Below are 13,114 nucleotides of genomic sequence, written 5' to 3'. Positions count from 1 at the left end.
CACTGCTTTCTATACCACACGTGTCGCTAAATACCTTTTTGAAATATCTTTTTTTTTTTTTTTTCTATGGGAAAGCATATATGCTGGATTCTCAGACTAGTCTAAATATATTGCGAATCAAGGCTAACTCCCATTGTAACTTGTAGACGGCAAGGTTGACTGCTCAAGATACTACGTATGTATACTGCAGCGCAGTCCGCTGACGACGGCTAAATCAGCAACAAAGTTACCAACTAGTACCTTTTACGGAGACAATCTGAAATGACGCAAAAATGCTGGCTACGAACGCGAGTTACCGGTTAAATTTCTAATATAGAAAATAGCACCATATAAAATTGACAGTTGGCTCGAGCAGCGCTTCAGGAAAATGTCTATTGACACGTGACGGTGGCGTCAGAGTATATTTTTTAAAAACACATTTCTGCAGTATTATGAGTATTCAGAATAACTGTAACGTGCTCCAAAGCTGTTGTTCACACAGAATCATTCATCGTTTTACGACGGACTGGCCGAAGTCCGAACTCTTTGACTTGGTCGATGTGTTGCCATCCATCAACTATTGCGACCACAAATTTTGAACAGGTACGGAGACATGATATCTTGACATGGTACAAGGTTGTTGAGCAAAAATAAGAAAACTAGCTCGTGCTAATCTGTACATCTGCTCTAACCATCGCACATGTGTGATTGCGTAAAGCGATCGTAAACGGGTTGTTGCAAGTACTACATAATCGTTGGCTTCACGTTACGCGGCTCAGGCAGGCGACTCGCCCTGGTGTCACGGGGTGTGAGCAAAAAGGAATTTTTTGCTCACATCTCGTGTATCGGAGCTTGGAATAGATAGGTCTGTAAAACGACAATGCGTGGAACAAAGGATGATGCGGCAGTCTATGAAATTGTCCTCTTCTGAAGGGCTCGCTTGATGCGACCCCTAATATGCGTCTTAACTTACCGTAAAGCTCAAACCAGACGAGAATGACAGTAGCTATGCGGCTATTCTTGTACCATGGAAATATTTCGATTTGTTAATAGGCGTAGAACAGAGTCATTTTCTAAATTAAATTTGTGTAGTAGAAAAAAAATCGTTTCAGGTATCCCTGCTGGTTGATTCAAATAAATATTGGAAGCACATTATATCCATGCACCTGTAAAATGAAAAAAAATTCATTGGATTTATGTGCACTTGATTAGCGTCTATATGCTGGCTGGCTTGCTTTCGGTTTCTTGTTCCTAGATCCAACGAAGCGGCCGTATCTGGCTGCGAGCGAAATGGTCAGTAGCCGTATAATGCGTCGTGTTGTAACTTTACGACGGTGCCACTCGTGAAGGCTACTTTTCATCCTTCTGTGTCGCCTTCTGCACCCAATCCAGCATTGTAGGCTGCTGCTAGCTTAGCTTTATGAATGCAAACCTTTAAGTTGAGATACTAGCTGGAACGAGTGAAGCTAATACCTATAGTGTATTCTGAGCAACTTAGCTCTACGTATTGCTTTTTAATTACCTATTATTAGCCACCTCGACTCAATTCTTTTTGCTACGCTACGTAGTAATGTACTATTTTTACTATAGGTACGGTATATATGTCTTGCAAATTCGTCATTAGAGGCGACGATAGTACCGGGGAAGATGTGCATAACATCACGACACAACTCGTAGCAGAAATGTACTACGTTCATAAAATAATGAGTAACGAATATATATTTTTACTTAATTGTCTCGTCGTTTCATTTTCAGACGAAAATGGAGCGGTCAACTTAGAAACGATACCCAACATTGCATAAGGACGCTGGAGCGGCCCTCGAGAAAAACGCTCTGTAAGTACAAACATAAACAATCATCGGTATTGGCAGAACATACAGGATTCTGTCTCGCAGTCGCCCCCTGGTTTGAACTCATAGGTAGGACAAAATCGTTTGCTATATTTTCTTTATAGTCTCCGCTAGTACATACCGGGTCACGTAAGTGCTATACTATAGCAAACTATAGCATGAGAAATGGCATGAAGGATATTCCCTGTTAACAGCTACACCATAACTAGTTCTATAAACGTTAAACACGACCGTTTGTGTTTATTAACGTAACCAATTAACTATGAATATTTCCCATTACAAAACCGTTGATGCGTACAGCCGACTTTTGTGATACAACGCTTCTAGGGACATCATCTCCTCTACCGCAGAAACTAGGCACCGTTCTACGTTCAATCGCCGCTGAGAAAACAGTGCGCCTCGTCGCCTGGTACTTTAAAGAAAATCGGTTATTATCATTTGTTACACAAGTGAGCAGCTCGTTTAATAACTATGAGGCTACTGTGGAGATGGACGATCCCGTCATCGACACGGCCACTATCTCTCGGGACACGCCCTGTGAATGTTGCAAGCCGCTTTAAGATTCCAGTCGGCTGACATCAAGATCTATACTGCGCTGAACAATACGTAGCCCAACCAAAGAGCCTGTTCACCCCATAAAATAGCTGATTTAGCAACACCGATAATCGCCGTTGCTGGTCGAGTGTAGTGTGAGTGATTCGTAGCAAATAGCATCGGCTGTCGGTAGCCTTGCCTATTCGTAAAGAAGTTATTTACTTGGTAACGTAGTTACAAGTTAGTTAGAACGAAATTTTCCCTCTAACTTACCGGTGGTTACGTTTACTGGACGCAGCAGAAAATTGCTTTTTGTAAATGTGAAGCGCTTAATTCCAATATTACTAAACGAAGCTAATTGGCAGGATTACCGCTTTTCTGCCACAAGACAACACAGAAGACGGCCATATGTATGTATAGTTCTATTCGTAGAGACAATTAAAAGAAGGTAATTAGTGAGAGAGAAATATAATTTTGATTTACAGACGATTTATCTGTTCTTTGTTGTAGTTGAGGCTGCTTGATTCATAGATAAGCGCTGACGGCAGGCGCTTCATATAATTGAGTACTGTGATTTTTGCACACGTAAGTTAGTACCGCTTCGCTGCGACTTGTCATGAAAGGGCAGCACAAGTGTTATGGCGACGAAAAATAATTAGCCGTACTAGCAAGAAACGGCACTACGCTAACAAACCCTTGCCATTTATTGCCATAAATTACGCGCTTGTCTGTTTTCCTGCTCCCCAGTGTCGATAATGACACTGGTTGAAGCCACGCATACCAACACCTCTGTAGCTTATGGAGCTTACTGTACCCGGTAAAGTTACAGGTGCGGAATCATGTAGTTTAAAAGAATCCACATATATAACTGACTTCCCTGAATGTCATAGCGGAATTTCATCTGGTTTCGTAACACACGTTAAGGGAAAACTTCTCACGATTCGTTGTAGGATCATTCGCAAATACAAGAGAGGATCTGCAGAAAGCCATTATTGTGATCTCACGGAATAGCCTGACCTGAATTACATACAGATAAGATATTTCATAGGTTTAAACTGTGTCGCGCCAATGATTGAACGTAAATTAGGGACAAACTCCTACCCTTAATATACCAACCACGTATCTCCATATATCCGTATTGCGGTTGCAATTGTAGGCTGAAAATGGTGTATCTTTAAAGGCAAATGAATGCAACTAAGACAAGTAACAATTTTTGCGATTCCATGCAGCATCTGACTGTTTGGAGGATAAGCTGTAAAGTTCGCTTCAAAACGCAGGCGAAGGACATATGGATAATAGCAACACGCGCCAGACCGAAACAGACAGCGATAATAAGGTGGCTCCGACTTTGCCGCCAACTAACAGACACAAAAAAAAAACTGTTGAAGGTCCAACTCGAGCATAATATAGCACAACCTAAACATATACATAATTTTGGCAAACTGCGAAAGTTGGTGTTTGTTCAGTTTCGGACACAAACGAAATTATCCCTAAAAATCACTTCAAAATAAAACAGTTAGCGTAGCGACACGCACCTTTAATGTCTATGCAATAAGCAAACACTTTTTTAATTAAACAATTGGCTACTCTAATCGCTTACCGTCAAAAGCGTATTTCTATTGTTCAGTGAATTCGAAAACCTATTATTATTATGGATGGTTCAATAACTACGATGAGGTTAAATCGACATTCAATGTGACTCACGATTTTTAAATTTGTCAGCTCATTTAGATTTTTTCCACTGTAGTGTTCTGGTCCTCTTGATTTTTATGCATAAGGAGCGTTTCAGCAGCCCGTAGTTGAACACGGCGACCCTTTACGCTCATCAGTGACGCGATAGAATTTACCACAATCAAATGTACCTTATTTAGATTCGTAAAGGTATTCAATTCTAAAGGTGTTCACGCAACATCGTAGAAGTTGCCCTCAAAGGGCTAATTAATATTAATCCTATCCTTTGGAGCGGGTTAATTAATATTAGACTTGCTGAGCAGCACCAGCTCAATAGTGACGCTTGTCGAGCTAGATTGGGCTTATTTTTGAGTTTTTATTTTTATTAATTATAGGCACTAAATAGGCATTTTCACCTTAACGATACTGTTGCTTAATTGATATGCATTTGACTAACTGGCTGAAGCTGTTGCGCGTTAAGTAAAGCGTTTCGAGGTGTCCTGTACTTTTCTAGGCCCCTCAGTCTAATAAAAGTTACCACCATGCACTGCAGAGTAGTACTTCAGCACTTTAGCCATCGACCTGCAGAGGCGCTTATTGTTTCGCGTAAAATAGGCAAACGTAAGCTGTTATCATTATAACTTTTTCAGTTCCTTTCTCCAAGCACTTGGAGCCAAATTAGTGTATATAGGCACTGCTAGCGATTTTTCAACTCCAATCATCCGTTTCGCTGGTTAGATGAACGGATTTTAGTGCGAATGGGAAGAGAACGAAGGCGAAAACTGGTTGAAGACGGCTTTCCGTGCTTTGCAACTGCGTTGCTTTATTGTCTGCTCACTGCCCTTGGGAAACTTCGTGTTCTGACATTTTCTGGTCACCTCTTGCGAACGTCCCTGTTGACACTGCCACAGCTGGTTCTAGCTATTGCCCCTTAAGAAGGCAGACACGGAACTCCTCGTTTAATTTGGTGTATATCCAGAAGACAATTGCGGCTGCTACCTACCCTTCTCTTCAACACCTTGCCAGTTGACGGTAATACAAATTGAAAACATAGCAGTTCAATTAGGAATGACCGTCTGTGCCTCATTGCTGCGCTTGCTGCAAGCTGGTCGTAATCTTGCCTAATGTAAGAGTTATTAGTGTTTGCACAAGTGGGCTAAATTGAGTTCACTCGACGTTTTAGGGAAACGATTCATGATCAACGCAAACAGCTACAACATTGAGCATGATAGAAAAAAAATCTGTGCAGAAAGCTACCACAGATCAAGACTGTTTAGCAGTATCCATCGATGTAATAAATATCCATCTAGTAATTAACGTTAAATGAATAGTAATAGCGCATGAATAACGTAGCACCAGCATCCATGATGCTGCTACAGGTAAATCCGACGATCATCATTTATTTTCTGCACACCGCCGGCGCTATCGAACCTTGTTGGCAATTATTTACGGCATGTAACCGCGTTCCTATATACATTTTTGTTGCCCATGCCTTTTCGAAGAAGATCGATAATGGAATGTGTTTGCCTACCTTTTGGACCATAGAAAGCCCCGAACCTAGGTCGGGAGAATAAACAGATTGAACCCGACGTTGTATATTTTTTGTTTAACGAGGAAGTATTCGGGGCATGGCGATGAGGACTGGTGTGGCCTTCAAGCAACCCAGACGCGCGATTTCAATTCATCGTGCCAATGGCCCATAAATTTCTTGAGTAACTCGACGCCGCATTTATTGTCTCAAATTTGTCGAGTATTCCATAGTGGCAAATGCCCCCTGGTGTCCACTGCAAGTACTAATATCACTTCAGGTTCGGACCTATTTGACACGACTGCCAAACTCGGCTTCTTTAAGGCTTCCTCTATGGCTAGTAGTAGAAATTGAGCTATATATTGTCTACGGCGACTATATGCTTCAGGCGAGGTTTTTTGTTGATTAACGTTTCGCAAATTACATGTAATACACGGCACGCATTTCCAAGTGCCCTGAAATCAATTCACGGGGGCCTATTTTTTGCAGAGTTATTGTATTTTTAATATTTGGATTAAAATTCTGTAACACGTTACGTGTGCAATGCGGACAGAGACAGCAAAGTTTGTTTTTATGGAAAGCCTACCCGATGCCGATAATGGGTTCTTGTTCTTTGAGTCCTTATATCTGGTTACCTCTGTGCTAGTGTTCAATATTCCAGTTTTCATTTATGACACGTTTGCCATCCACGTACTGCGTTTTTCTTTCTAAAGGCCTCCCTGTTTAATGTCTTCACCATTCTTCAGTAAATTTCTGCAGTGTCGTAACCTGCAAGTAACATAGACTTGACGATTGAGCGTTGATTTTCGAGACAAAACATATTTTTCTCTCTAAACCCATTTCTCCCAAGGTAATAATAGGTAACTTAATCGGTTTCCGCGCACAAGTTTTTAAAAAACTTAAACACCTAATTATTTCGAATTGCAATACTATTTCAAATGCAAAACGTCGTTCTTTTCCTTAATTTATAATACTGCTTCGATATATTGTAATAACTGGTTCGACTACTAATAGTAGCAATTGAGTATATCCTTCATGTCAAGTAATAAAAATGTTTGTCCTATGAGATGAACACAGGCTTGTCAGTGTCTCTCTATAACCGATGGAATTTATAGGCGGCATATTTTTACGTGTAGTAATTTGCCCGAATTTCTTAGTCGGTAGGACTCAGTTATGGTAAATGACCACTATTAATAAATAAAAATAACAAAAACCTAATACGACCTGCCTATTGTAAAACGATGGACTGAAGGTGGGGATCAAACAAGTACATGTCTCTCAATAACGGTATGCTAATTCTCTATATCCATTACTATACTTGATCCAAGTTTTTAAGCTACGCTTAAATGAGACTCAAAGTCTCATCAAGCTCGAAATCTTTTCTCTAGAGTTACGCAACAATCCTACATTACAAAGGTTTTTTCTTAGGACATTTTATCTATCTTCGTTAAAAGGTCTAGTTCAATTATGATAATGAGTAGGAGAATTAAATTACAAAATCTAATGAAAATATGTGTCCTTAAAAGAAGGCAAATTGACTAGGAAACTTGAAGCGGCACTTGAATGCAATTGCTTAATAAGTCATGATTCGACTTGGTGCTTATGAAGTTATTAAGTTTTTGCACTAAACGACACAAGTTTCGGAGATCAATCAACCAAAATTGTGCCATAAACGTTATCACGTTCAGTCGGATTGCACACAAAGCAAGTACCCACATTATTTCCGGCAGGAAACACGAACGCCCGGCGGCTATATGAACCTTTAAGCACAAAAAGTGGGAATTATTTGTGCCATCATTTTCAACGCAGTTCTTTGATAGTCTTCTAGTTTCATATCCGACACTCGATTTTATCTTTTAAGACTATTCACGTCTTTTCTTCTAGAGGCAGTAAATGGTTCACTCTTTCAGCTCTCCTCTTTACCACGTAACTAAGAATACAAAAGTCATTTTCATGTATAGAAATACAGCGCAGTCGTTAGCATTTTTCCATACCAAGTATAGAATCGTAGTTGCCAATGTGGGCATCGTAGCCAACTGGCAGTTGAACAATGAGGGCCTCACAGTGCTTGTAGTGTATAGTTGTTCCTGCTGCCGCCGTACTGTTTTATCATTCTGTCACATAAACGTTAGGGAGACTATAAACGACCAATGGTGCATTGGAACTATCAAAATTTGGCGCTCAGGATGAAGGTGTTTCACCACGCGGCAGTCGTTGACGGCAGCAACCCTTTGCCGAAAGGCTCTTAAATATGTGTTTATTTTAGCACTCTGAGTAGATCAGCTTTATCGAGGCGGCTTATCTGGCTGAAAAAAATACTCGCTCTACCCTCGCTATCGATGTATATGAGCCAAAGGTAATTGGACAGATTGACTGAAATTGCTTGCTCAGAGATTTCGTTACACATCCGTAGAAGAAGACGCGCCAACTATTACAATAAAGAGCCAATCGAATTGTGCGACATCCTTGCAACCGAAACACCCTCATATTATTTCTAAAATTTCCAAAAATATAATTAATGTAATAATGCCAAAGCCTTAGGACAAATCTAAAATCAAGGCTACAAGGACGATTACGGTGCTAATTTGGCTGTTATTATTTATTAATTCAGAAAGTCACACTTTGTTTTATGTCGCAATTGTTCGAATTTATGACTTATATTATTTGTGCATTCCCGCAGTCTGCTCTATATATGCCGCAAATATCTCTGGGAAATAAATAGTTCAAGAGAAGGTCTGCATGTAGATGTTCGGGGGTTTTCACTCATGATCGACCTAAACATTTAATCCTCTTCGCGGATAGCAGCTGTAGGTCTTCTACAGCTCGGGGTAGCGTAGATCGATCCAGTAGCTTAAAACTTGTCGCGTACTACGTAGTTTGATTGCCCTTCCATAGCATGGCTCCGAAATCTCGAACCCACCTGCTCGATCTTTTCTGTCGTTCAATATTGTTTGGTAATTTATTTCCTTTTAGCGTTAATCAGAACCACGTTGAAATAATCAGCGTACAAAGTTTATAACTGTATAAAATAAGAAAAGTATGTAATCAGCATGAAACGTTTAACTTGTACCACCTACCACTACTGACTTCTGTAATATGCTGGTCATGTAAAATATTGAAAAAGCAATGCTAAGATGGCGGCAAGTGTCTGTCTGAAGTGCAGAATTTAAAAATGAAGCGCGAAAAACTATCGGCTATACACTGGTGCTCTCCGCTTCTTCTATTTGATTTTCTTCAAGCTTAAGAAGACTACTACTATATTTCCTAAGAAGACTATTCCAATAGGATACACGAGAAAGACCATACTGACACCCAGCGCTTCTTATCAGACGCTGCAAGTACTTTCTGAGATCTACAATTGTAGATCTAATAGCTTTAAGGTAGCGGCTAGTTGAGTACGCTTTCTTTTTTGTTGAAAGGCTAGAAAGTCTGTCCTTTGAATTCAATTTATCACATTTAACAGATCAGGTAAGTTTTGCGGTGGACGACAAGCTTATAACTGTCGTTGATTTCAAGACCTGTCGGCATGAAATTTGGAATGAGCGAAAATGTTCTGCTGCAAAAATGGTACAATAAAGAATCGTCGGTTGGACACTAGTGAAGTGGACAGGTTCGAACCAAGGAACGCCATGAACACAGTGTGCGCCCATAGGTATAATGCCTATAGAGTACTAGTCTGATACAGTATGGCTTTATTACCTAACTCTGCAAATTCATCGTCGTGAACCCGTCGCAGAAGAGTAAATAGCAAATTATTACGTTGTTTCCGATATCTTCCTCTCATTTCAGTTTCTCTCTAAGCTAGTATACATTTCAAATTTTAACCAAAATTTCACATTTTAGGAGATGGCTTTAAATTGGCGCTAAAAAAGAGTAATTTTTAATAATTTTATGAATGTAGTTTATATATGGTTGTTATATTGACAGCAGTTCTATGTTACTATTATAATATAAATCACATGAAAATATCTGGTTCAACCTCTCTGCTTACGCTATGTAGGCGTTGTGACGCACTTTTTGTCTGACAAAAGTTTCTATTACTTGCCAGGAACAGCGGTGTATATATACACATATATACATATATATATATATATAGATATATACCATTGTTTTTATGTAGCTTTACGCAAGCTAAACATTCCGTCAAAGCACTCAACTAGATCTACCTATAAAAACTGTATCCACAAAACATCTTGATTAATATATATAAAAGCAGTCAGTGGTGGCCCACTTGAATATGTACGCTGGCTATACATACTCGCATGCATCGTTTGCCAAAAGTCTTTCGTCTCTTCCACTTGATAGCTCTTGTACCCGCAGCACGGCAGTAATGGAATGGATCACCTCTAAGTTGATGAAATGAACAACCACCAGCAGTTCTTTGACCTCGACCTTTAAGTATGTGCATATAAAATCAGTTGTATCTGACGAACAGCATCTTCGTCAGAAATAATTCTTGCTTAACATTGTAAAAACTCTCGATCTGCATGAAAAAAGATTTATTAAAACCCGCGGAATTCTTAAGCCTAGTTTATACAAAGATTCATTGTTTCCGTTCCATTAATAAACCTCTCTTTCATCTTTTTCATTTCTTCTTTACCCATTTCACCTTAAGACGACAGCATCGCTCATGTGAGTGCAAACGCTCATAAAAGTATACCCTCGACTTTCCCATGAAGACGCTCGGCAGCTATCTTACCGCTGCGTACGAGGCCTAGCCGATAAAATGCTGACTTTGAGAATCGGAGCTGGGGGGAGTGCCTGAACTGTTGGCTTGAAAGCTTATCTGGCTGATATGGACCTTTTTCAAAATCAATAATCACGCGGCTGCTTTAAAAGGGTCTCATTCAACATAAAGGCACGACATCTAGTTAAGTGAAACGACAACAACTGAGGATAAATGAAACCCTTGTATCCATTCCATTAAAATGACTGTGTAGTTGCGTGCAGGCTTTCGAAGAGCATCATCTCCCAAGCAATCTATGTAAACTAGCAAAGGCTCATATCGACCGCCTATTCTTCCAGCCGCCTCGGATACAATATGTGTCAGTGTCTATACGTTAATTTTCGGTGAGCGCGGGAGAACAACGTCTCACACTGACAATTTTCTTTTAATCTCAGATCACATTCAGAAGAATCACTCATTCGCCATTCATTGATTAAATTCATTATCGTCTGCCCAAAGCAACATCAATGCATATCTGGTAGACAAACTTATTAGTTGATATCTCACTCCTAACTTGAAAATTTGCAACAATATACCTAGACAATGTTGAAATGTGTAACTTCACCTTTAGGGTGTGCGAAAGTGATATCAAGTAACAAGCCCTAGCCGACTTCCATGAATGGCAAATCGATACTGACCTCAGGCCGTTTGTCGACAAATACGTCGTCCTACACTTTGATCGCGTAAATGCGGATCAAACATATGACATTAACAGGTTAGGCCTAACTCATAGTGCTTTTCGAACTTTAGGATCGTTGCAGTTACTGCCTTTGGACTTGGTTCTTCGAGTAGCTTTTTTAACTGCGTTTAGTTTCTTGCATCTATTACAACCTACAAAACATTCGTATCGAGTTCAAGTGTAATGAAAGATAGAGAATTGCTTGAATATTTGAATATATTGCTTGAATATATTGAATTTTGGAAAAGACAGGTAGCCGGCCCACAAATCTAACTGGATAAAGTCTAAATCTACAATCTGTAAATCTAAATATGAGACATTTTAAAGATGAACGTGAGTTCCAAACACGACGTTTTGTTGAGTTTACAACTACAAAATGCCGCGTGATTGATGTAAAATGTACCACGCACACTCTGAAAATGATAATAAAGACTGTTCTAGTGCTTTGTTCTTAGAACTAATAGTGGTTGAGTGATATAATAACTATTTATTATAAAAATAACATTTTTAGTTTATGTAGTACTTGGGTATCGCTGGCGAGACTTCATGCAGTGACCCATGTTAATTAACCAAGTTATTTGCCTACACTGACTGCTAAAGTAAATATATTACGGATGTTAGGCAGTACAATCAAGCTAATTTAGGAATTCTACCAATCTAGGACGTACTTGTGTTTCAGTGTCCTCAAAAATACCACTCCTGTAGTTTATACGACATATTTATTGTAATACATCTAAATTCGAGTGCGTCTACGGTAGATTAGATAGCAATATAATTGCTCTCTGACTGGAAGCTTGCACTTTTGTACCCATTATTTTCAAGCTAGTTATTATATACAGCCGTAGGCATCCTTTCTTCAGTTTCACGTCATTCCAAACTGCATTCACGATCCTACGATGATCATATCATGACCACGTATTATTATTAGGAGTATTAGAAGTGCGTGTATGAAACCTTGCGGAATTTCTGAGACATTTTAAGGGTCAGTGTTTCGTTACTGAAAGATATGCGCATACGAGTGCTGTAATCATACGTAAGCTTTCGTATATTGCCAGTTTGATATCTTCACAAACACTGCAATATTGCTAGGTAGGATGACATGCTAAAAAATACGTTGCTGGTTTTTTTTTTGTTGACATTAATATATCTGTTACGAAATAAAGCTGGATTTTTTTTCTGTAGGTATCACTCATATGGTTGCGGTGTCGTCAAATCAGGTTTGTCATAAGGCAGCTCTACCATCTTTTTGTTGGGTGTACATACCTTTTTTATATCTTTTTATATGTTTTTCGAAAAATAAATCTGCGAATTATGATCGCACATGTTTATTGTATGGCTCGTCAAATACCTCTATCACTCGTATTTCAATGTACACTAAAAACGTTTCCTTATTTCTGTTTATGTCGCAGGACTATTGTAGCTATATTGTAAACAGGAATATAAGTGAGTATGGCGATTGTATTGACTTCTATATGTATGGTGCAAATAGGCAGTATGACTCTCGAATCACTTGTCATTATGTAGCATTCTAGCCGCTTTACAATCTGACTTCAAACTAAATATGTGGGCATATGCACCACACGCGTATATCTGTATAGATGCGTATGTGCTTTGTCTCCGACCAAGTTGTCATTTTAGGGCAGCTATCGAGCGCCCCCTACACGCTAGGTAACTCACAGCTCCGAGGCACCTGGCGGAGTTATGACATGCATGGTTGGATTTTGAAACGTGTAACCCAAAGGTCACGCTGGCGACTGTGGACGGGAGGTGCCATGCAGGATATGTACAGCATGATGGGTATTGAAGAGATAGTCCAGAAGGGGATACGTATCCCAGGCGGCTGGTCGCAGAACCTTTCGTTAATGAAACCCGTTTTTGGCAGAACGGCAGGAAGCCTACAATGTATTCTCTGCTTCGTGGATCCACGCCAGGGTGGAAGGCTTGGCAAGTTTAAAACTGCTTAGCATTCAATAGAATCGCTATACGCAAAACCGGGTTCGAAGCAGACAACCTAAAGCAAGCGCGGAGATCAACTATTAAATGATATATGGTTTTTTTTTCGTTGTTCGGTCGTTGATTTCGTTGGTCTATAGCTTGTAAATACGATTGGATAGACTTACAAAATACGGTTGTCCTTTTGGCATTGT

General features: G+C 39.7%; 1 protein-coding gene across 4 annotated transcripts in view; it reads left to right on the top strand.

Annotated features, from left to right (window-relative positions):
* LOC111265534 (ferric reductase 1) overlaps positions 1-13,114 on the top strand; it is a 38,127-nt gene that overhangs the window by 11,989 nt on the left and 13,024 nt on the right. For 3 of the 4 annotated variants that reach the window (XM_086970533.1, XM_022842301.2, XM_022842302.2), the window contains exon 3: positions 1,735-1,814. The gene's annotated coding sequence lies outside the window, so the exon portion shown is untranslated. Of the gene's footprint in view, positions 1-1,734; positions 1,815-2,156; positions 2,774-13,114 lie in introns of all 4 variants that reach the window. The other variant, XM_022842303.2, reaches the window with a different exon arrangement.

Source organism: Varroa jacobsoni, unplaced genomic scaffold (assembly GCF_002532875.2).
Source record: "Varroa jacobsoni isolate VJ856 unplaced genomic scaffold, vjacob_1.0 scaffold_981, whole genome shotgun sequence".
Lineage (NCBI taxonomy): Eukaryota > Metazoa > Arthropoda > Arachnida > Mesostigmata > Varroidae > Varroa > Varroa jacobsoni.
This window is presented reverse-complemented; position numbering and strand designations above follow the sequence as displayed.